The 24,415-nt window shown below is 37.5% G+C and overlaps 1 pseudogene; it reads left to right on the forward strand.

Annotated features, from left to right (window-relative positions):
* The window catches only part of LOC123253458, a 98,651-nt pseudogene extending 74,464 nt beyond the window's left edge, over nt 1-24,187 (forward strand).
* Nucleotides 24,188-24,415: the final 228 nt, after the last annotated feature.

Genomic DNA, 24,415 nt, shown 5'->3' on the forward strand with positions numbered 1-24,415 from the left:
GAGGGATTTATGGTAAAGATGCTACCCACATTCAGAGGAAGGACTGCAGGAGAGGAAACATATAAGAAAAACAACTGCTTGAACGCATGGGTCGGGGTGGACATGATTGGGGGTGTGGACTCGAAACTACCACACCAATGCAACTACCAACAATTTGGAAATTGGTCTTGATCAAGGACACATGACAAAACTAGTGGAAATGCGCATGGGTAGGGGGGGTGCGGGGGGGGGGGGGTTGAAGGGGAAAGGAGGAGCATGAATCATGTAACCATGTTAAAAATGAATATTAATAAATGTTAAAAAAAATTCTCCAAAAAATAAGTGATTAAACCAAATAAACAAATAGTTCTCAAAAGAATTGTAAATTATTAATGATAATATGCAAAAATGCTCCAAATCATTAGTTAGAGAAATTTGAAGGAAAATTGGCAAAGATGACAAAAGACAGGAATAGTCAATCTTGCAGGGGTTGTGGGAATACAGTAAAAAACATTTTGGAAAGCAATTTGGAATTATGCAAATGAAGTGAAACAAATGACCATAACCATTTGACCCAGACATTCCATTAAGCTTCTTCTAGGTCGGTGATGGCGAACGAATGAGGCATGCATGTCAGCAATGACACACGTAACCATTTTCAATGACATGTGGCCGCATGTGGTCACATATAGAAAAGTATGGGACCGTATGCTGAGCATGAAACATTTGCTGTAGTGTAGTGTAGATACTCTGTGCACTATAGATGAAAATTCTAACTATATTAATTTATCTATTTTGGTTTATTAAATATAGTTATATATTACAATTATACATTTTTATTTAAACTACAAATATCATTTTTTATGGTTTTTTTTTGTGAACCCAAGTTATACTTGTTTTTTTTGGCGAATTTTGACACACCAAGCTCAAAAGGTTGCCCATCACTGTTCTAGGTCATAAGGAGACCACTGCTTAGAGGAAAGTCCTCACGTACACCAAATTATATCTGGCAATACTTTTTGTGATGACAAAGAATCAGAGGCAAAGTAGCTGTTCATTGATTGGGTAATGGCTAAAGAAATTGTGGTGCATAAAATGTAATGGAATATTCTTCTTCTTTAAGAAATAACGAATATGATAAGTATAAAGAAAGCCTTCTATACTTAGTACCTCCTCTTCCTCCCCTCTCCCTCTCTTTTAAACCATTTGTAGTTTTACTTCCAGCATCATTGTTCAACTTAAAAGTGTCCTTTCCAATAATTACCAATGCTCTCCTAGTTGGCAGATCCAATGACCTTTTCTCAGTCATAATCCTCTACTTTTCTGCAGAATTTGATAGCATTGAGCACCTCCTGAATATTTTCCTCTGTAGGATTTGTGACTCTACTTTATCCTAGTTCTCTTAATTATATCCAACAGCTCCTTTTTAATCTCTTTTAGTGGGCCCTTTGTCTGTATCATGGTCATGTCACTGAAGTCTCTATTTAGGACCTTCTTTTTTTCCTCTGTGGAAATCACTTTCAATTCCCAAAGAGCCTGTGAATAAATTACATGGGATCTATGAATGTGGATGGGAAAAACTACATCTTTATTTCAATAATTGCTATTTTTTTGTTGGTAATCTAAAAACATTATTCTTAGGGGTAGATAAACTTCATCAGACCATCAATAGGGTATTTGACCCCCAAAAGTTAAGAACCTCTGTTCTATCATCATACTTGATAATCTAATCAGCTCCCATGGATTCACCTATCATTTCTATGTAGATGGCTCCCAGATCTATATACAGTATCTAGTTCCAGTATCTCTCTTGAGCTACAATCCTGCATCTCCTATTGTCTCTTGGACATCAAATGCAACCTATTGAAAATGAATTTTCCCCCCAAATTTTCTTCCTTTGAACTTTTCCATTACTTTAAAAAATAGCTCCATTCTTTCTAGGCACCCAGGCCTGAAACTTCATTGCTTTTTTGACATCTCACTCTCATTTACCTCACATATCTATTCCATAGTCATATCTCATCCTTTTTACCTCTACTTTTTAAATAGTACTTTTAAATTTATCTTCTATATATCTCCTTCTCTCCATGAGCAAAGCTACAACACCAGCTCAGGCCTTCATCATTTCTTGCCTGGACTACTTTGTAGGCTTCTAAATGAACTCCATTCCATCTTTCATTCATTTAGAAAAGCAATTTTTCTAACATGTAGGTATGACTGCTCAAAGAGGTCCACTGGCTCCCTATTACATCTAGGATTAAAAATAAATTCCCCTCTTTGGCATTAAAGATTTTTCATAACCTGATCCCTTCAAACCTTTTCAGCCTTCTCAAACCTTATTCCCCTCTTTGTTTAACTGACCTTAACTGTTATACTGACCTACTGGCAGTTCTTCAAATGTGACACTCAATAGCCTATCTTTGTTACTTTGTACTGTCCCTTATGCCTGGGGATTCTTTGACCCCTCAGTTCTGCCTCTAAGTTTCCTTGACATCTTTCAAGGATTCTTTCAAGAATCAAATTAAAACTCCACTTTTATAGGTGGCCTTTCCCAGTGACTCCAGATCCTAATGATTTCCTCTTTCAGATTACCTTCATGGATTCTATATATATCTTGTATATCTGCACATAGTTATCATCATGTTTTATCCTGCATTGGAATGTAAACATGTAAACATGGAATTGTAGGTAGGGACTACTTTTTGCTTTCCACTGTATCCCTAACTCTTAGTACATTTCTTGGCATATAGGAAGCATTTAAGAAATGCTAATGACGGACTCTTTTAAATACCTCTATTTTTGTTGAAGGCACCACCAGTTTTCCAGTTATTCCAGTTTGCCACCATTGGGTCAGCCTCAACTCATCATTCTTTTTCAATCCAAATATCCAATTAATTGTCATCTTGTCTATTCTACCTACATAACATTGCATCTAACTCCCTATTTTCATTCATTCCACAACTTTTCTAGTTCATCATCATCAAAATCAATAAGTATTAAGTACTTATTCTATGCCAGCCACTATGTTGAGGGTTGAGTATACAGAGAGAGGCAAAAACATGATCATTGCCCTAAAAGAGTTCATATTCTAATGAAGGAGACAATACGTGAAAAATGATGTGCACACAAGATATATAAAATTCAAATGGAAGAAAATCTCTAAAGGAAGGCACTAGCACTGGAAGGCACTGGGAAATGCCTCTTGAAGAGAATGGCATTTTAATTAAGACTTTCAAAGAATCCAGGGAAGCCAAGAGGGAAAGATGAGGTGGGAGAACATTACAGCCATGGAGAATGGCCAGTAAAAAGGTATGGAGTTGAGAGATGGAATAATTGTATGAGAATAATAACAAGAAGTGTCACTATTGAGTATGAGAGGAGAGGAAAGTATAAGAAGGTTGGAAAGTTCAAAGAGAAAAGGTTGAGAAGTACTTTAAATGCCAAATAGAAGTTTTTATATTTGATCCTTGAATTTATGGGGTAGTAGTGGTGGTAGCAAGGACAACATAGTTTTGAACTTTAGAAAGATCAGTTTGGCAATTAACTGCAGGATAGACTGAGGCAGTGACCTGAGTATTAAGGCAGAAGACCAACCTGCACACTTTTGCAATATTCTTGGTAAGGGTGACAAGAGTTTGGATTAGGGTAGTGGCGGTGTAAATGGGAAGTAGGAGTTGTTTGTGAAAAATATTGTAAAGGTAGAAAAGACAAAGCAGACTTCTAGATCATGTGACCAATAAGATAGAGGACTGTGAATTTTCCCTCATCCTCATGGACCCTCAAATGCTCAAAACAGAATTTTTGTAACAACAACAACAAAAAAAAAACTTCAGCTGTCTCCATGGCCTAGGATAGTGCTAGAGAACCTTTTAGATACGGAGTGTCCAAACTGCAACCCTCATACCACATGTGAGCCTCTAGCCTTACCCCAGGCAAAGGAGGGAGGAAGTACTTCTGTTGGGCTCCTGGGCAGAGTGGGGGAATCATATGAGAAATATCCTCAGGTGTCTATAGAGAGGGGTAAGGGAGCAGCCCCCCTCTGGCAATTGTGCCATAGGTTTGCCAACATAGGTCTAACACATCAAGAACCCAGAAGAAGAGTAAAAAAAAGAAAACATGAACTAATGCCTATAATGAGCTCACTAAATATCCCCTCAAACCTCACCACACTACAGAAGTGAGGCTGACACTTAGCTGGCCAGATCCACAGGTTTGCCACAACACCCAACCCTATACCTTGTCCCTTTTTCCAGGGCTTTGTAGATCTAGGCTTCAAGCTATATGGAAATTTACTGGGACCTCAGTAGCAAGCAGTGTGGTGGCAGTGTTCTATATTGTCAGAGATCTCTGTAGGAAAAGTGAAAGGAACAGAATAGATAACTGGGGAGGGTGAAGGGGAGGGAATAAGAGAATCTGAATCAAAAATTTCAGATAACAACTGTAAAAATTATTTCTATACATAATTGAAAAAAATTTTTTTTAAAATTTTAAACATTTATTAATATTCATTTTTAACATGGTTACATGATTCATGCTCCTACTTTCCCCTTCACCCCCCGCATTCCCCCCACCCATGGCCGACACACATTTCCACTGGTTTTGTCATGTGTCCTTGATCAAGACCTATTTCCAAATTGTTGGTAGTTGCATTGGTGTGGTAGTTTTGAGTCCCCATCCTCAATCATGTCCACCCCAACCCATGCATTCAAGCAGCTGTTTTTCTTATATGTTTCCTCTCCTGCAGTCCTTCCTCTGGATGTGGGTAGCGTTCTTTACCATAAGTCCCTCAGAACTGTCCTGGGTTTTTGTATTGCTGCTGGTACAGAGGTCCATTACATTCGATTTTACCATACTATATCAGTCTCTGTGTACAATGTTCTTTTGGCTCTGCTCCTTTCACTCTGCATCAGTTCCTGGAGGTCTTTCCAGTTCACCTGGAACTTCTCCAGTTTGTTATTCCTTTGAGCACAATAGTATTCCATCACAAGCATATACCATAATTTGTTCAGCCATTCCCCAATTAAAGGGCATACCCTCCTTTTCCAGTTTTTTGCCACCACAAAAAGCACAGCTATAAATATATTCGTACAAGTCTGTTTATCTATGATCTCTTTGGAGTACAAACCCAACAATGGTATAGCTGGATCAAAGGGCAGGCATTCTTTTATAGCCCTTTGAGCATAGTTCCAAATTGCCAGCCAGAATGGTTGGATCAGTTCACAACTCCACCAGCAATGCATTAATGTCCCAATTTTGCCACATCCCTTCCGGCATTCATTACTCTCCCCTTCTTTCATTTTAGCCAATCTGCTAGGTGTGAGGTGATACCTCAGAGTTGTTTTGATTTGCATTTCTCTAATTATTAGAGATTTGGAACACTTTCTCATGTGCTTATTGATACTTTTGATTTCTTTACCTGAAAATTGCCTATTCATGTCTCTTGCCCATTTATCAATTGAGGAATGGCTTGATTTTTTATACAATTGATTTAACTCCACGAATATTTGAGTAATTAGACCCCTGTCAGAGTTTTTCGTTATAAAGATTTTTTCCCAATTTGTTGTTTCCCTTCTCATTTTGACTACATTGTTTTTGTTTGTACAAAAGCTTTTTAATTTAATATAATCAAAACCATTTAATTTACATTTTGTAATTTTCTCTAACTCTTGCTTGGTTTTAAAGTCTTTCCTTTCCCAAAGATCTGATAAGTATACTATTCTGTGTTCACTTAACTTATTTATAGTTTCCCTCTTTATATTCAAGTCATTCACCCATTCTGAATTTACCTTGGTGTAGGGTGTGAGATGTTGATCTAAACTTAATCTCTCCCATATTGTTTTCCAAATTTCCCAGCAGTTTTTGTCAAATAGTGGATTCATGTCCCAAAAGTTGGGCTCTTTGGGTTTATCATACACTGTCTTGCTGATGTCATTTACCCCAAGTCTATTCCACTGATCCTCCCCTCTGTCTCCTAGCCAGTACCATATTGTTTTTTTTTTTATTTTTTTTAATTTTTTTTTAAACCCTTGTACTTTGGTGTATTGTATCATAGGTGGAAGATTGGTAAGGGTGGGCAATGGGGGTCAAGTGACTTGCCCAGGGTCACACAGCTGGGAAGTGGCTGAGGCCGGGTTTGAACCTAGGACCTCCTGTCTCTAGGCCTGACTCTCACTCCACTGAGCTACCCAGCTGCCCCCTACCATATTGTTTTGATGACTGCTGCTTTATAGTATAGTTTAATATCTGGTACTGCTAGGCCCCCTTCCTTCAAATTTTTTTTTCATTATTTCCCTTGATATTCTTGATCTTTTCTTATTCCAAATGAAATTTGTTATAGTTTTTTCTAATTCAGTAAAGAAGTTTTTTGGTAGTTTGATAGGTATGGCGCTAAATAGGTAAATTAATTTGGGTAGAATGCTCATTTTTATTATATTAGCTCGTCCTACCCATGAGCAGCCAATGGCTTTCCAGTTGTTTAGATCCAGTTTTATTTGTTTGGAAAGTGTTTTGTAGTTGTTTTTGTTTAATTGCCATGTTTGTTTTGGTAGATAGATTCCTAAGTATTTTATATTGTCTAGGGAGATTTTTAATGGTGTTTCTCTTTCTACCTCTTGCTGCTCTAATGTGTTGGAAATGTATAGAAATGCAGATGATTTATGTGCATTTATTTTGTATCCTGCAACTTTGCTAAAGTTGTTGATTATTTCTACAAGCTTCTTAATTGATTCTCTAGGATTTTTTAAGTATACCATCATATCATCTGCAAAGAGTGATAGCTTAGTCTCCTCCTTGCCTATTTTGATACCTTCGATTTCTTTTTCTTCTCTAATTGCTACTGCTACTGTTTCTAGTACTATGTTGAATAATAGAGGTGATAATGGACATCCTTGTTTCACACATGATGAAAAAAAATTTTTTTAAAGAAGGAAAGGGGAAGACATATTTGGCCTTGAAATAGAGTTCAGTCCTGTATCCTGATACTACCTCTGAAGCCTCAGAAATCCAAAATCCAAATAACAGAAATTAACCTTGGCTGTTGTAGGGCCACTGTGACAGTACTCTGTAATACTGGACTAAAGAACTGAGAAACAGAGGGAATGGGAAAGGATCCTGGGTTGGGGACCAGTGTAGGAGTGTGTAGTTGTCCACTAAGTTTTAGGGAAAGAACCTCACTTCCAAATGGGACTAATTCTGTCCTCTCAAATGTCACTTGTGGTAGAGACATAAACTGGTGAACCATGAATTTCTCAGAATAGGAGGAGGCTAAAATGCTTTGAGATCTAGCCTCCAGGGCAACATCCATAAGAATGGAGTTAGAAAGTGAGTAATAGTGGAAAAAAAAGGGAAAAAACTGACAAAAATTTCAGGGGAAAGAAAACTCAAAGACCTTGAGCATAAGCAGATAATTCAACAAGTAAAATATTAATAGTCAAAGGAAATATGACCTCCAGATCAGTAAATGAGGTTAGGACTCTAAGAAAAACCATTGCAAAACAAAGAAAAATTACTAATACTTAGTGAGGTAGAGGATATTGTGGAATTTGAAGAGGATATGGAAATATAAAAGACTGTTTCTGAATGCAAAGAAATGATTATGAGAGCAAAATTTATGGCATGCATAGCAGAAATAAGGGGTAGGATAGAAAATCTTCAATCTTTGATGGCAAGTCTCACCAAAGAAACAAAAGAGAGAACAAATAATTGCTAATACAAATATACAGAAGGGAAGGAAATCTAGAAAAAAACCCAAAAAGCAATAAGTAACATAAAAAAGAAAGTTCTCGATTAAAGCAAAACATTTTAATTGTGAAAACAGAATGTGTAGAGACAGCTTAAGGATTATAGATTTCCCAAAAGATCATGTCAAAAAAATCTGAATACAATAATACAAGAAGTGACATAAGAAAACTTCTCAGAGCTTCTGAACACAAAAAAGCAATGCCACATGAAAGAATGCATGGATTGCCACAATACAAAAATGTAAGGCTGCAAAAGTTAAGACAGTGGTTAAATTTAACAAAAATTTAACTTGGAAATAACAGATTCCACAAGTGGCCAAGAGAAAAAAACTTTCAGACATAAAGAAAGGGAAATTTAAATTATACATGATTATTCTAAATCCACTAGAAAATGTAGGAATTGATTGCTGTGTGCTGAAGAGTAAAGAAGGATCCATTTGGAAGATCCAATGCAGAGTGAAACCAAGTATAATCTACCCTAAGCATCTAAGCTTAATTACAAGTGACAAAAAGATGGATATCCAATAGTAAAGATGTCCAAAAAAAGAAAAAGAAGAATTCTTAGAAAAGATGTCCTGAAAAGATGATTTCCTTCCTGAGTACCTTAGAGCACAGAAATGCAGAAAGACTCGATGACTGCCTCAGTCAAGGACTGTAAAGGCAGAAAAATGACAGTGAAGACCAGTAAGAGAACGCCCCACTCCCTTTTCCTTTAAATGTACACAAGGAGACAGGGATGAAAACAGAAGTCAGGTAGAGGTAATGGTGGAGAGGCAGACCTGGGGCATAGATAGAATCTCATGATACTGCCTTCAGATCAATCAACGTATTATGTGAGACATTACAAAATGGGAAAATACATGAAAAGAAGTGAGGGGAGCAGGGAGATTAAGGATTGAATCAGGTCATATCAAAGGCTGGCAATAATGAGATGAAGATGACGCTTTTGGTACTAGGAAGAAATGAGACTGTGGGGAAGAGAGTAGGACAAGGGTGGGAAATTGAAAAAAGGAGGAATAAGGAGTCCTTACTTTGATGATGGGAGAGGGTTCCATTGGTGAATGATACTTTTACAGGTAGAGAGATGTTCTATGAAGGGAGATGAACTATATCCTGGGTATGATCTAGAAGATTTGATGCTAAAAAGACTTCTTGTGCTTTGTAGAGTGGGGGTGGAGTGGTGATGGAAATTTGGGGGGGCAGTTAGTAACTGGAGGAGTGGAAGGGAATGAGCCCAGGGAGAAGATTTTGAAGCAAATAGAGAATGGTGTGGAGGTCTTGCCATAGGTTAATGTCATTTCTGTCACCCATAGGAATTAGTACTTTTTTCTGCAACTGAGGCATAATGGAAAAGGCAAATGTATGGAGTGAGCCCTTCAAGGCCATGTCAGAAATTGCTTATGGGGAGAGCTTAGAATGGATTTCTCAGAATCTTTGATTTCATGAGGAATGCAGAGAATAGAGAGGGAATGACTAGGTGGTTAAAAGGCAGCTAAATGGTGCTCAGCTTGGCATCAGAAAGACTTCAGTTCCAATCTGGCCTCAAACACTTATTAGGCATATGATCATGGGCAAACCACTCAACCTTTGCCTTAATCCACAGGAGAAGGAAATGTTAAACTGCTTCAGTATCTTTGTCAAGAAAACCCCATATGGGGTCATAAAGAGTCAGACATGACTGAACAACAACAATAAAGTACAGGGGTCATAAACAAGAGGAGAGTCAAGAATAGACAAAAAGAAATGATGAATGATGAAAAAAAATAAAGAGAAATCCCTTCTGGAAAGGAGTATAAAAATGGAATTCAACACATTAATGAAAAGGACTAGAGAAGTGGAGGAGAAGAAGGGACGATCTACTTGACTGAGAAGAAGAAAAAAAAACAGATAAAAGTCAGATACATAAATCGGCAAAACAAATGGGAGAGAGAATCAAGGGTAAGGGGGAAGAAAGCACTGGGAATAGGGCCAACCTAAATGAGAGAGGGGTTTAAACAATCCAATAAAAAGAAAGGAGTGACAGATTGGAGAAGAAAACTACTACAATCTGTTGCTTACAAGAAGCATATTTTTTTAAAAAGCCACATATATACAATAAAACTGAAGAGATGGGAAAAATATAATGAATCAAGAACATCCAAAAAACAAAGCAAAACCATTCTAAAAATAAAAAGATATTATGCTAAAATGAACTACAGGGAACAAACCAATGTAGCTATAAACTTATAAATTCCAAATGCCTTATCATCTGAGTTCACAAAGGAAATATTACCTAAGCTATAAGAAGAGAAAGACAATAACACAATTGTGTCATTGAGACTTCAATGTCTTAGTCTTGGATAAGTTTAACAGAAAGGTAAACAAAAGGGAAAATGTGGAGCTGAAATTGCTTGAGAAACTAGAATTAAAAGTTTATAGTGTCTTCTCAATGGTGCTGAAAAAGGAATATACATATTTCTCAGTGTCACATGGAACTTTTACAAGAGTTAACCATATGTCAGGTTACATAGATATTGCAAACAAATGTAAAAATATAGAAATAATAAATACAACTTTTATAAACTATAAAAGAATAAAAAATAGTCTTTGGTTTAGGTACCACAAACAAAAGACCCATACCTAAATGGAAACTTAACAATGAAACCCTAGGTTATGAGTGGGCAAAAGAATAAATTATAGAAATAATAATTCCATGAAAGAAATTTATAAAGTGATATGCTCAAATTTCTTGGATGACACTAAAGCAGTCCTTAGGAAGAAAAAAAAGTACATTCTTACATATTTCAATAAAATAGGAAAAGACAGGATTAAAGTCAACAAATAAACAGGTCTAAAATAAGTATAAAAGAGAAAATGTTAAATATTAGAGGAGCAATAAACTGGAAAGAAAAATGGACAACAATACTAAATAAAACTAATAGCTAGGTCTTTGGGGGAAAAACAAATAAAATTGTTAAATCTTTAGCCAATCTTATTAAAAAGAAAGGTTAGGAAAAAACCACAAATGGGCAAGATCAAATTACACCAAAATGAGAAGAAATAAAAAGAATAATCAGAATACATTATGCATAGTAATATACTAAAACTGAGGGCAGGAAAGAAATAAAGGGATAACTTCAAAAAATGAAAAACTAAAGCTAGAAGAAAGGACAAGGCTTAGCATCAGATTTGGAGAGTCACTGAGGAGTCAAGGATTATACAAGACTGTGAGCCTGGTTAACTAGAAAGAGGGTGGCATTCTACAGTAATAAAGATGTTTGGAAGAAGGTAGAATCTAGGGGAGGAGAATATATTTTGGGTATGTTGAGTTTGAGATGATTATGTGACATCCAATTTTAGATGTCTAAGAGACTGGAGATTAGGAGAGAGAGTAGAAATGGATAGACCTGGTAATCATCTGCATGGAAATACTTTTTAAATCCCGGTGAGATCACCAGCTAGATAACAGAGGGAGAAGTGAAGAGGGTTGAAATCAGACTTTTGGGAGACATTCATAGTGGATATGACCTGGAAGAAGATCCAGCGAAAGAGACTGAGGTGGAGTGGTCAAACAGGAAATGAATCAAGAGAGCAGTTTACAAAAACCTAGAGGGGAAATAATATTCAAGAGAAGTAGGTGATTAACAACATCAAAAGATTGTAGAGGTCAAGAAGAATGAGGACTGAGAAAAGGCTATTAGAGTTGATAACTAAGAAATCATGGTAAAAAGACCTCATCACCTTTCACCTGGACTATTGTAATATAGGCTTATAACTTCACTACTCTTTGATATCTCTGACATACCAATCATAGTGGTTTTCCTAAATTACAGATTTAAGCTGTTACTCTCTTGCTTAATATACTCCTAGATTTCCCTATTACTTCTATGATAGAGTGGAGCTAGAAGACTTGTCAGGAAGTTAGGAAGACTTGAGTTGACATCTGGCCTCAGACATATACTGTCTCTGTGACCCTGGGCAAGTCACTTCATCTATTGACTCAGCTTCCTCAACTAGAAAATTGAAATGATAATGACCAACTACTTCAGAGGGTTGTTGTAAGGATCAAATGTTATATTTTTGTAAATAATTTAGCATACAACCTGACCCATAGTAAATGCTTAAAAAATATTGATACCCTTTCTTTCCCCTTGTATTTGATATTTTCAACTTTCTACTACCTGGATCCATCTTTTTTCCCGAGTCATATTATATCTTTCTTCCTTAATATATTCTTCATTTGAGAGGGGGTAGAGCCAATATGGCAGATTAGAAGCAAGAAACACTTGAAGCACCATGAGAATCTTCTCCAACTAACCTTAAAATAATCTCACAAAACTAATACTGGAGTGAAAGAATCAACAAGGAGATAGAGTGAAGCAACTTTCATGCAAAGAACAACTTGAAAGGCAGGGAGAGAGCATCTGGTTCACTGGCATGAGAGGGGAGCACAGCCCAACAAGAGGTTACACCAAGGAGTAAGGGTACAAGCCAATAGCAAGCCCACCCTCCTCACATCTATAGTTCCAGGTTCTTAACTTGGGCCCAAGTTAATACCCAGACCCTGAAGTCCTGCCTAAGCCAATAGAAATGTAACTCCATGCACACCCCATAAAGTTCCAAGCCCCAGTCCAACTCTGCAATAAGGTTCAGGATCCCCTAATGAGGCAATCTGTGCTGCATGCCTGATCTGTGTAAGCCCAGAGCCAGGCCATGATCCCTAGTGCAAGACAGATCCCAGGGTGATGACCTATGAGAGCTCAGACCAACTAAGCCCTTAATAAAGCTCAAGGCAAAATTATAAGACCCAGGGCAAGGTAGTTCACAGTGTGCCTGACCTGATCAATCCCAGAGTAAGACCAGAAGCCCCCCTTTGAGCTCACAGTGCACTGAACTATTCAAGCCATAAGCAGCCATAGGGAATAATTGAATCAACAGTGAGAGGTGGCTTTCAGAGCTTCCAGCCCACAGGTCATCATATCACCTAGGAAGAAATGAAAGTTGCAGAAACTCAGAAATAGAGCTAAGGGTAGCATCCAGGAAGAACTGGATTTTAAGAGAGTGTCCTCTCTTCCCTGAGAACAGAACCCATCTTTAAAGATAAAAGTGAAAGTCAAGAAAGAGGCTGGGAAAATGAATAAATATCCAAAAAATACCCCACCTAACCATAGAAAATTTTTATGGAGACCAAGAGCAAGGCACAGACACAGAGGGGGAAAGTTAAAGCAAAGAAAATACAGAAAAAATTTCAAAGAAAAATATGAATTGGTTTCAGATTCTGGAAGAGCTTAAAAAGGATTTAAAAAATCAATTAAGAGAGTCGGAGGAAAAATGGGGATGAGAAATGAAAGCAATGCAAGAAGAAATGGTCTAAATGAAAAAGGAGGTTCAAAAACTGACAGAAGAAAATAAGTTCCTAAAAATTAGAACTGGGAAACCAGAAGCTAATGATTTCATAAGACAATAAGAAATAATAAAACAAAATCAAAAGAATGAAAGAAAAAAGAGAAGAAAATGTGAAATATCTCATTGAAAAAACAACTGACCTGGAAATTAGATCCAGAAGAGACAATTTAAAAATTATTTGACTATCTGAAAGCCATAAAAAAAAACCTGAACATCATTATACAAGAAATTATCAAAGAAAGCTGCTATGATATTCTTGAATAAGAGAGAAAGATTAAAAAATTGAAAAAATTCACAGATCATCTCCAGAAAAAAAATCACCAAATGATGACTCCCAAGAGGCCCTCAAGTCAAGGAGAAGATACTGCAAGCAGCCAGAAAGAAATATTTCAAATACCATGGAATTTACAGTCAGAATTACACAGGACTTAGCAGCCTCCACATTAAAGGGTTCGAAAGCATGAAATATGATATTCTAGGAAGGTGAAAGATCCAGTTTTTGACCCAGAATCACCTATCCAGCAAACATTCTTTCAGGGGGAAAAAGTGATCATTTAATATAATAGAAGATTTCCCAGAATTCCCTGATAAATAGTTTCTTCATTCCAGCCAAACTAGTCTTGCTTCTCTTGACATTTGATGTTCAATCTCCTGACATTGTCCTTTTCATTGCTTTTCCTGGAATTAATTCCTTTCTTTCCTTCTGCTCTTAAAATCTTTAGTTACCTTCAAACCTTGACTCATATATTACCATCTACATTAAGACTTTCTTTATTCTTCTAGCTATCTCTCCTCACTCCCTCAATTATCTTGTTATTGTTGTTGTATAATCATGTCCTACTCTTTGTGACCTATTTGGAGATTCTCTTAACAGAGATACTGGAGTTCTTTCAAGCTCATTTTATAGTCAAAGAAACTAAGACAATAGAATTAAGTGAGTTGTCCAGGATTATACAGCTAGTAATTGTCTAAGGGCAGATTTGAAATAAGAGCTTCCTGACTCCAGACTCCACTCTGCTACCTAGTTGTCTCAATTATCTTGTGATATTTTGTCTATGTTGTAAGATTAAAAAATTAATATCCAAATACTCCAAGTATTATTTTTGATAAGGTTTAATAATAATAACTTGAAGCAAAGAAAAAATAGCCCCAGTAAAGAAGAATTCCCAGACTGCACACCTGGGAGAGAGCCCAGAGCTGTCAAAGTAGAGAGCTCCTTGAGGGCAGGGTTTCCAGCAAATTTATTTCCTAAAATGTAAGGATGCCAAGAGAGGACATAACTTAAAAGGATGCTGGGTAATCTAGTTCAGGTGTATCAATTTTCTATTTACACAATGTGATCACATTGCCTTATAACAGAATGTAATCTCCCTTAGAGCAGGGATTATTTCATTTTAGTCTTTATATTCTCAGTGCATGGAAGAGTGCCTGGAATATTGCAATTATTTAACAAATGCTTGCTTACTTGAGGAAGAAGTAGACAGCTTTGCTCTAGGGGTACATAAACATGGATCAGCTCAGGAAATTTTTATCTACTATGTCTGGTTTCTTGCCTGCCTATGAATCAGTGGAGAGGAATGTATGGACCAAGGTATCTATTTCCTAAATTGCCTGCTCTTTTTGCAATTAGGTATCCTTAGGTGAAGATAGTAAGGTCAGCCCAAGTTTTGAGTTACAGAAGGTAGTTCTGAGAGGAAATCAATGAATTGGAAATCTGAACTAAAGAATTGTGTTGTTTTGCTAAGGAGGTGATTACCCCCATGTTATAAGCAGGTGGGATTTCCTTTGTAACATAACAGGATACTTTTATAGGGGAAACTACATAGAAATAGATAGTGTCATTCCAAACATAAGAGACCTAGAAAAAAATAAAAATGTAGGCTTACTAAAATGAGCAACATGAAAAAAAAAGTCTTTGGCAGGCTGAATGACCCAGACATAGAAAATGGAAACTCGGATTGCATTCCACGTATACATTTTGAATCCACAAAATATGTTTTATCAGCAGGAACAGAAGGAGTTTCTCAGACTTTGGAGAAATTTCCATGTTCTAGCACCCACTTTCTTGCTTTTTTGTAAGCAGCCTTTTAGTGCAATTACTGTAATATGCCATATGTTAGGAGAAGAACATATGGGGGAAACCTTGTATGGTGTTTGTGCTTAAAAGCTAAAACTCAGATGATTCAGTCTTGTCTTTATGGCTTAAAGTTCATTTAATTCTACAAACATACCTTTTATCAAGTTTTAATATTGCAATTTTATTTAGAGACCACATGCAGTGTATATAATTGTTTGCTATTATGACATTTTCAGCAATATTTAAAAAGTCAACGAGAAGCATTTTAAAATTCTAATTTCATTGTAGATGTCCTGCTAGAGAATAATATTTATTTTATTCATTTTTGTTTTGGACTAAGGAAAAGTGACTGTTTAATGTTTCACTTCAGTCTTTATAATTAATCAGTTTCTTAAATACAACTGATTCCAAAGACTTCTAAAAAGAGAAACATATGGATCCCATACTATGCTTTATCTCATCACTTGATAAAGATCAAACAGGTTTTCTACCATGTTTAGCAGTAAACAGATGCTGACCTCATCTGGAGAGGGTGAATGCATTCTTTACATTCTTGCATATGTGTTAGTCTAGAGGGGAGAGGACAAAATAAAAAGCAACATCCTGTAAGTGTGAATGAATTCCTCTGATTTTAACCTGTGTAATACTTTTTAGAATAAACTTCTATGAAACTGGATTATTCTTCTAGTCATGTCTTTACAGATGTTACTTTATCATCCTTCATGCTGCTCCATAAAAGCCAGTGAAGCTATATTCTTCTCAAGGCAACTCCTACTGTTTCTGGTTCTCAGTTCCTCCAGTTGCTTCATCACCCTGTAAAATGGTGAGATAGCATATTCCTCTCCTAGCTGGGGAACTGGTTTATCTTCCTGCTCTTTCCTCTTTTGGAGACTTCTGAATAGTTTTTAACAAAAGGCTCCTGAATCATCTCTGTTCCTCTGTTTTATACTAGATCACTGCTGATGTGAAACTGGATTCTTCCCAAGAACAATTTCCTGGAATGACTCTATGCCTCTTATTATTTAATAAGGCTGAGAGGTGGGGCTGCTTTATTCCCCTCTGTACCATCCCTTATGAATTGTCATTCATTCTCTGCTAGAAAACCTTCTTGGAAAGGAGAGTCAGCCACTGCCTGAGGTAGGTATCTTTGAGATAACTGAAATAACTTGGATTAAGATGTTTTTCCTCATAGCAAGCTTAAATCTCTTGTAACTTCTCTGCCATTGTTTCTAGTTCTGTTTGTTCTCTGAGAATAGGTTGAACTAGTTTAATCCTTTTCAATCCTTGAGGATCTCTAGGATTTTTCTATCTCTCATTGGTGGTAGTTTCTAGTCTACATCCCCAATCATGTCTGCCTCAACCCATGTGTTCAAGCAGTTGCTTTTCTTCTGTGTTTCCACTCTTATAGTTCTTCCTCTGAATGCGTGTAGAGTTCTTTTCCATAAATCCATCAGAATTGTCCTGGGTCATTGCATTGCTACTAGTACAGAAGTCCATTGCATTCTATTTTACCACAGTGTATTGGTCTCTGTGTACAATGTTCTTCTAGCTCTGCTCCTTTCACCCTGCATCAATTCCTGGAGGTCTTTCCAGTTCACATGGAATTCCTCCAGTTTATTATTCCTTTGAGCACAATAGTATTCCATCACCAGCATATACCACAATTTGTTCAGCCATTCCACAATTGAAGGGCATACCCTCGTTTTCCAGTTTTTTGCCACCACAAAAAGCGCAGTTATAAATATATTCGTACAAGTCTGTTTATCTAGATCTCTTTGGGGTACAAACCCAACAATGGTATGGCTGGATCAAAGGGCAGGCAATCTTTTATAGCCCTTTGAGCATAGTTCCAAATTGCCAGCCAGAATGGTTGGATCAGTTCACAACTCCACCAGAAATGCATTAATGTCCCAATTTTGCCACATCCCCTCCAACTCTCTAGTAGACCTTAACCCAGATGTCTGTGGATAGATTTCAGGGAGTCCATAAACTTGAATGGAAAAAGTTATATCTTAATTTCAATATTGTAAGAATTAAAATTTAGTTATTATAGCTATATATTAAAATTATGTGGCCGCCAGGAATCAACAATTCAGGTTGATTCCGTAATTAAATCAGACCCAAGTCAGCATCGGGTTGAGGAGTTTATTTACAATCAGGTAGGTAAGGGTAGGAATAAAGAGAAAAAGGGAGGTTAGAAGGCTAAATAAATGAAGCTGTAAGACACAAGGCCCAACAGCCAGATAGGCAGAGTTTAGAATTGGCCCAGCTAGGCCAAGGAAGCCAGCCTAACTTACCCACGTGACAATACAGAGTGTAAGCTGTCTGTGGTCTCAGGAGATGCTTCTTCCTCCAGTTCCAGAGGACAACTGCCCCCACAGGAAGTGTCTTTCATCACTTCCTGTGGTCCACCTCTAATTCAAATGGACAAATGGCAGTTTCTACATTGATTTGGACTGCCCAAAGGGCAGTCCCTTATTCTTGATTTGTTACTTATTGTCACGTGTGGGTAACTCATCTCCCCTCCCCACTAAGGGAGGTGGGAGTGACATCATTAGCACGCCTGGGTTGAGTAGATTTTTGACTATTAATGGGATCTGGCTAATTCTATTTACACAATATATAGTTAACTTTCTTTATAATTCTTTAAAAAAAAAACAGAAAACCTTTACTTTCTGTCTTACAATTGATAAATATTAGTTCCAAGGTAGAAAACTGATGAGGGCTAGGCAATTGCGGTCAAGTGACTTGCCCATGGTCAGATAGCTAAGAAGTAAGTGTCTGAGGTTATATTTGAACCTAGGTCCTCTGGACTCCAGGCCTGGGTCTCTATCTACTGAGTCAGCTAGCTACCCTTTCTTTATAATTCTATGTAATTTATTCTAGGTGTTTGAAATTGCTATTGTATGCATCCAAAAATTCTTTTTCAGGAAGGGAGGGAACTAAGGTGACAGAATATGTACACAGACCAATAAGTCAGTCAACATGCATTTATTAATAGTCTACTCTAAGGGGCTACTAGGTAGCACGGTGGTTAGGCTTGCTGTCAGGAGGTCCTGGGTTAAAAATCTGGCCTCCAACTCTTCCTGGCTGTGGAACTCTGGGAAAATCACTTAAACCCAACTGCCTAGTCCCTTTCCACTTTTCCTAGAATTAATACTTAGTATAAATCCTAAAAGAGAAGGTAAAGGTTTAAAATAAAAAAAGATCTACTTATGTCAGCCATAGGGCTAAGTGTTAGGAATATTTATTCTTTGTTTATGAAGAGGCCAGTGACATCATGGGGTGTGTAAGAGGGAAAACCTAGATATTATATGTATATATATATATATGTATACATATATATACATATATATATATTTTTTTGTTGTTATTAAAAATGATGAGGGCCGAGATTAGAAGGGAGAATAGTATTTTAATAAAAGCCATGCTGATAGAGATAAAATCATTAGACCATGCATGCTCCTGTAAGTATTCAAACTGCTGCCTCAGCCATTTTTTACCTCTCATACCTTCGCGTGTCCAGTAGCTAAAGAGGAAGTTCAAAGTCACTTCCCCCTATTTAAAACAGTCCCTCACCTTGAATACATAATCCAAAACAGGAAACCCATTGGGGATCATGGGAAATGTAGTTCCAAGTATCCCAAGTGATTTTTAAATAACACAATTTTAAGATGTCACCAGGAATCAATAATTCAGATTGATTCCATAATTAAAATAGACCCAAGTCAGGATGGGTTTTATGGTAGTTTATTTACAATTTGGGAAGGTAGAAGATAGGAAAATAGAGAGAGGGAGAGGCTGGCCCCGACCAGCAGAGGTCCGGACTGAGAGAGGGTTAAAAGGCTAATTAAACTAGGCTACTGGTCACAAGGCCTTAGCAATTAGAGAGGCAAAGAAGCCTTATTGAGGTAAAGACTCTAGAAACACCAAGGTAGGTGAAAGGGAGCCAGCCTAACTTACCCACGTGACAATTCAGAGGGGAAGATGCCTGAGGTCTCAGCAGAGATCCTTCAGCACCAAGTTCAAAGTGTGAACTGCCTCAACAGGAAGTTACCAACATATTTGAAGGATAGCAGCTTTCGTCACTTCCTGGAGGTCCACCTCTAATTCAAGTAGACAAATGACAGCCTCAACACTGTTTTGGACTGCCCAAAGGGCAGTCCCTTGTTCTTGATTTGTTACTTATTGTCACATGTTTGTAACTCATCTCCCCTCCCCACTAAGGGAGGTCAGGATGACATTATCTCTGGTGGCTAGAGTTTTAACTATGAATGGGGTGGGGTGTGAGCTAATTCCATTTACACAGGTGATATCTTGACTCATAAGAGAATTGGATTTAAGTGAGCCAGAGTTGCACAAGGTTGTCAGCCTTACTCTCTTCCAGAGTCATTGAAGTCCAGTAGCAAGACAAAATGACTGGCTTGTGTCTATATCCCAAAGAGATAAGAGATAAGGAAAAAAGTACCTACCCACACCAAAATATTTTTAGCAGCTCTTTCTGTAGTGGCAAAGAACTAGAAACTGAAGGGCTTGTCCATCACTTGGGATCTGGATGAAGTTGTGGTCTATGATTGTAATAGATTACTATTATGCCATAAGGAACAATGAATAAGATGAGTTCAGAAAAACCTGGGAAGATTGTTATGTATTGATGCAAAGTGAAGTGAGAAGAACCAGGAGAGTAATGTACATAGTAACTGAAATATTATACAATGATCAACTGTGAAGGACTAAACCATTATCAGCAAAGCAAGGCTCCAAGATAATTGTATGGGACTCATGAAGAAAAGCCTATCCATAGCCAAAGAAGAAACTATTGGAATCTGAGTGCAGATCAAAACATGCCATCTTATACTATATATCCTTCATGAGATTGCTATTATATGTGTGATATGTATCTTCTATTGTGGCATGAGCAATATGGAAATATGTATTACATGAAAAAATGAGTATAATCCATATTCATTGCCTCAGGGAGGTGGGGAGAATAGTAAGAGAGAAAAATCTGAATTTTAAAATGTCAAAAAACAATTGTGAAAAATATATTCTACATGTAATTGAAAAAAAATAAAAACATTATAAAAAAGAGAGATAATTTTTCTGAAGTGTGACTAATGAGCATGCTTCTTGGAGCCACTGGTGAAAGTTCGGCAAAAAGTGAACACCAGCAGTGGATGAGCAGTCCTAAAATGAGTTCAGCAAGCCCTCACAGCAGAAGTGCTAATCCTCCTGAACATCTCATATAGCCAAAGTACTCGGGCTTTAAAGAAAGTCAAAAGATAATCCCTAACCTAGGGAAACTCACTATCTGATGGGGGAGAGAGTATATAAACAAATATCTACCACTATAGACAAGATAAATAGGGAATAATCAATAGAGAAAAGGCACTATAATTAAAAGGGATTAGAAGATGCTTCATGTAGAAAGTGAAACTTTAGCTAGGATTTGAAGGAAGTCAGGGAAGCCAGGCCACAGAGATGAAGAGGGAGAGCATCTAGGCTTAGGGGACCCCAAGAGAAAATGCCTGGAGCTGAGAGATGTCTTGTTTGGTGAATTGCAAGGACAGTTCACTGAACTGAAGATTTTGTGGGGTTGGGGAGAATGTAAGGTTTAAGAAGACTGGAAAGGCATAAGATGGAGTCTAGGTTATGAAGATCTCAGAATTCCAGAGGATTTTGATTTTAATCTTGGAGGTAATAGGGAGACACTGGAGTTTATCGAGAAGGATGTGCTTTAGTAAAATGACTTTGGTGGCTGAATGGAGGATAGTAGAGATGGGGAGAGACTTGAGGCAGGCAGATCAACGAAAAGATTATTTTAATAGTCCAGGCATGAGAAGATGAAGGTCTATATGGTGGTGAAAGTATTAGAAGAGAAAGGGGATATATTCGAGAAATGTTGCAAAGGCAAAATTGACAGGCCTTAGTGATAGATTGGATTTGGTAGGGGGCAGTGAGATAGTAAAGAATTGAGGATAAAACCTAGGTTGTGAGCCTGGGAGAATAAGAGAATTGCGGCATCTTTAACAACAAAGGACACTTTGGGTGCAGGAGGATATAGGGGGAAAGATGAGTTCAGTTTTAGACATGTGGAGTTTAAAATGTCTACTGGACATCAAGTTCAAGATGTTCAAAGGGCAGTTGGAGATGTGTCTGGAGGTCAGCAGAGAGGTTAAAGATGGATCAGTAGATTTATGAATAATCAGCATAGAAATAATAATTGAATCCCCATGGAAGCTGAAAAGATGAGAAGTGAGTGTATAAATGGAACATTTAGAAATCATTAGTAAATTTGGAGAGAACAGATTCAGTTGAATAAAAGGCTAGAACCCATAATTCAGAGGGTTTAGAAAAGAATGAGGAGGAAGAGAACATGGGCAACTAAGGGCAGCAGGAAAGTATTTAGGCCCATGGTGGTGAACTTATGGCACATGTGCCAAAGGGGGCACTCAGAGCCCTCTCTGTGGGCATGTGCACCATTACCCCAGCACAGAGTTCTCCAGAGTTCATTACTAGAAAGCCAGAGGGATGTGAGGCCAGGCTGCTCCCCTTCCCCTCTTTACTCTGAATCATGCTTCCTATAACAACACTATTCTAAATCTCTTTTCCTTGATTCTCATACTGTCCCCTCCCAACTTTACTTCCTACTCTCCCACCCCCGTATTCTTATATTAAACTCTTTTCTTCCTAAAGCAAATTCTTCCATTCTTCTGCCTCAGTTTCTCCTATTGTTTTACCATCCTGCAGCTCTCAAGAAAAATCTCTTTGTCCTTTGCTCATTTGGAGACTGCTGAATGATCTCTCTCAATTGAAAAATATTCAGGGCATCCATGATAAACTTCATTTTTTCCATTCCTCATACTTCATTCTTTCTCAGCAATCCTAATTTCTCTTCCTTTACTTCAATATCTGATGATGGAATGATCCTTCTCCTTGCCAAGGATTACTCTTTTACTAATATCCTTGATGTAACTTTTTCCCTCATTTCTTTCAACAGCCTTTTCCTTGTTCTCTCATTCCTTCCTATATTCAATTTTTTTAAGCTGATGGCTCCTTCCCTACTACTAACAAATATACCCTGGTCTCCTACCAGCTTTAAAAATTTGTCCCTTCTCTCATTTTCCTTTCTTCTTCTGTTCCTCTTGTTTACTCTTCCTGTAGCTCAAGGGGCTTCTCCTTTTTCCCTTTTTATTTTATCTCCTCCCTGTGTTTACAAAACATTGAAGGGCTTTCCTACTCTTCAGAACTCTCTTTGGGTTGGTTTTTCTTCCTTTCTAACTTGGTCCTCCTCCCAACTTTTTTTTTTCCTTCTCCTTTCTTCTCCTGGCCCTGCAATGAATGAAGAGTACAATGTGATTGTTCTGAGAATTGGCCACATGATGAATGGAACTGAAGCACAGGGAAATTAAGCGAATTGTCCAAGATTAGAGTTGCCAACAATGCATCTTTGATTGTGTCAGTAAATGGAAAGAAGGTCCTTCACCTGGATAGAAACTGCATCCACTGTACCACTGGACAATTTACACAAAAAGTTCAATATACCAGTATCACCACCATCCTTAAAAGGAAGGGGAAGAGTCTAGTGCACCTAATTCCTAAATTCCTTAGGACTAATGTTTAATTGGTTTAGATGCTACTTTATGTATATACCAACAAATATCTGCTCCACAAAGTGACTGAGGAAACTTTTTCTACAAGGGAAGGAAAATCTACCAAGGTTCTTCTACTAAGGCATGAGCCTTGCCATCTAGCAGGAAGGTGCTATTTGAGAAATGTTTGTTTTTGTTGAGTTGTTTCCTTTGTGTCCAATTCTTTTTGACCACCTTTTGGAATTTTCTTGGCACAGTTACCAGAATGCTTTGCCATTTCCTTCTCCAATTCATTTTATAGATGAGGAAACTGAGGAAAACAAGGTAAAGTGACTTGCGTAGGGTCACACAGCTAGTGAGAGGTTGAGACCAGATTTGAACTTATGAAGATGAGTCTTCCTGATTCCAAGCTCAATGCTCTGTCCACTGTACCCTCCAGCTGCCCCTTGAGAAATGTTAGTTCATTAAATTCTTAGCATATGTTGCCAACTCTGATGAAAATGACTCCAGAACTTTTGAAGGTGTTGGTCCTAGGAAGACTAAATGTGAGAGGTGTACAAGAGTTAGTCTGTCATAGATTTCGCTGGTAACGCCCTTGTCTTTTACGGTACTCATGACTATTTAGAGCAACCATGTTAAGAAGCCATCAACAAGATTAAACTTTATGGTGACTCATTGGCAAGATATGGCAAGAGCCCAAAGTTTTTCTAAGCTAAATGCCATTTATGGGGCATATCTATATGTTGAATGAACCAAATGAAGAAATCATGATAAAAGATGTAAAAAAAGGTTAGTGTAAAATTGGTGGGAGAGATTGCTCACTGCTAGCCATTCATCTGTGACCCTAGTCATTTAAAAGACAGTTAAAAAAATGGTAGGCCAGGTGATCAGAAATATCTGTGTCCTAAATCAACCAATTAAAAACACCAATGATGCCAACTTCTGCCAGATCATCATTCCACAGAACTAGGTTTACCTGAAGTCAGATATTTACATTTGCATGATTTTTCCCCAATATGCAATGTGGGAGCACAAGGAAAATATATCAACTTCATTAATATTGATACCAAAACTAGAGAACTGGAGCAAGAAATCAGACTAGCATTAGAGTTCTTGGCATTCATTAAATAGAAATTTGTTAGCACCAGTGATGGCTATATTCCAACTGATTTGGGAAGAGAAATCCACATCTTAATTTCTTACATTTGTGAGGCTATTACCCACTTGAGATAACTGGCAATGATGTTAAAGATATCTACAACAGGATGTCAGGGTCTGAGTTTCACTTTCATTTTTCACCTGATTGTACTACTTTGAAGATTCCTTTGACTGACTCTTCATCATGCCCCAGGAAGCTCATCATTAGGATAATCTCATTATCCCTGAAATTCAACTCACCTCTGATTGGAAGATAAACTCCAAAACCTCATTTTAAAGAGGGTACTTAGCCACAAATATATTCCTATTTCTAACCTGATTGTCCTACTTTGGGACATCTCTGACTTTTCCACTGTGCTCCCATATTAAGTATCTTCTCTGTCCCTTTTCCCCCTTTAGCTTTTCAGCTTCTTTTTGTGTGTTGCCTTCCCCCATTACATTGTAAGCTTCTTAAGGGAGGACTGTTCCTTTTTTTTATATTTGAA

Source organism: Gracilinanus agilis, chromosome 1 (genome assembly GCF_016433145.1).
Source record: "Gracilinanus agilis isolate LMUSP501 chromosome 1, AgileGrace, whole genome shotgun sequence".
Classification (NCBI taxonomy): domain Eukaryota; kingdom Metazoa; phylum Chordata; class Mammalia; order Didelphimorphia; family Didelphidae; genus Gracilinanus; species Gracilinanus agilis.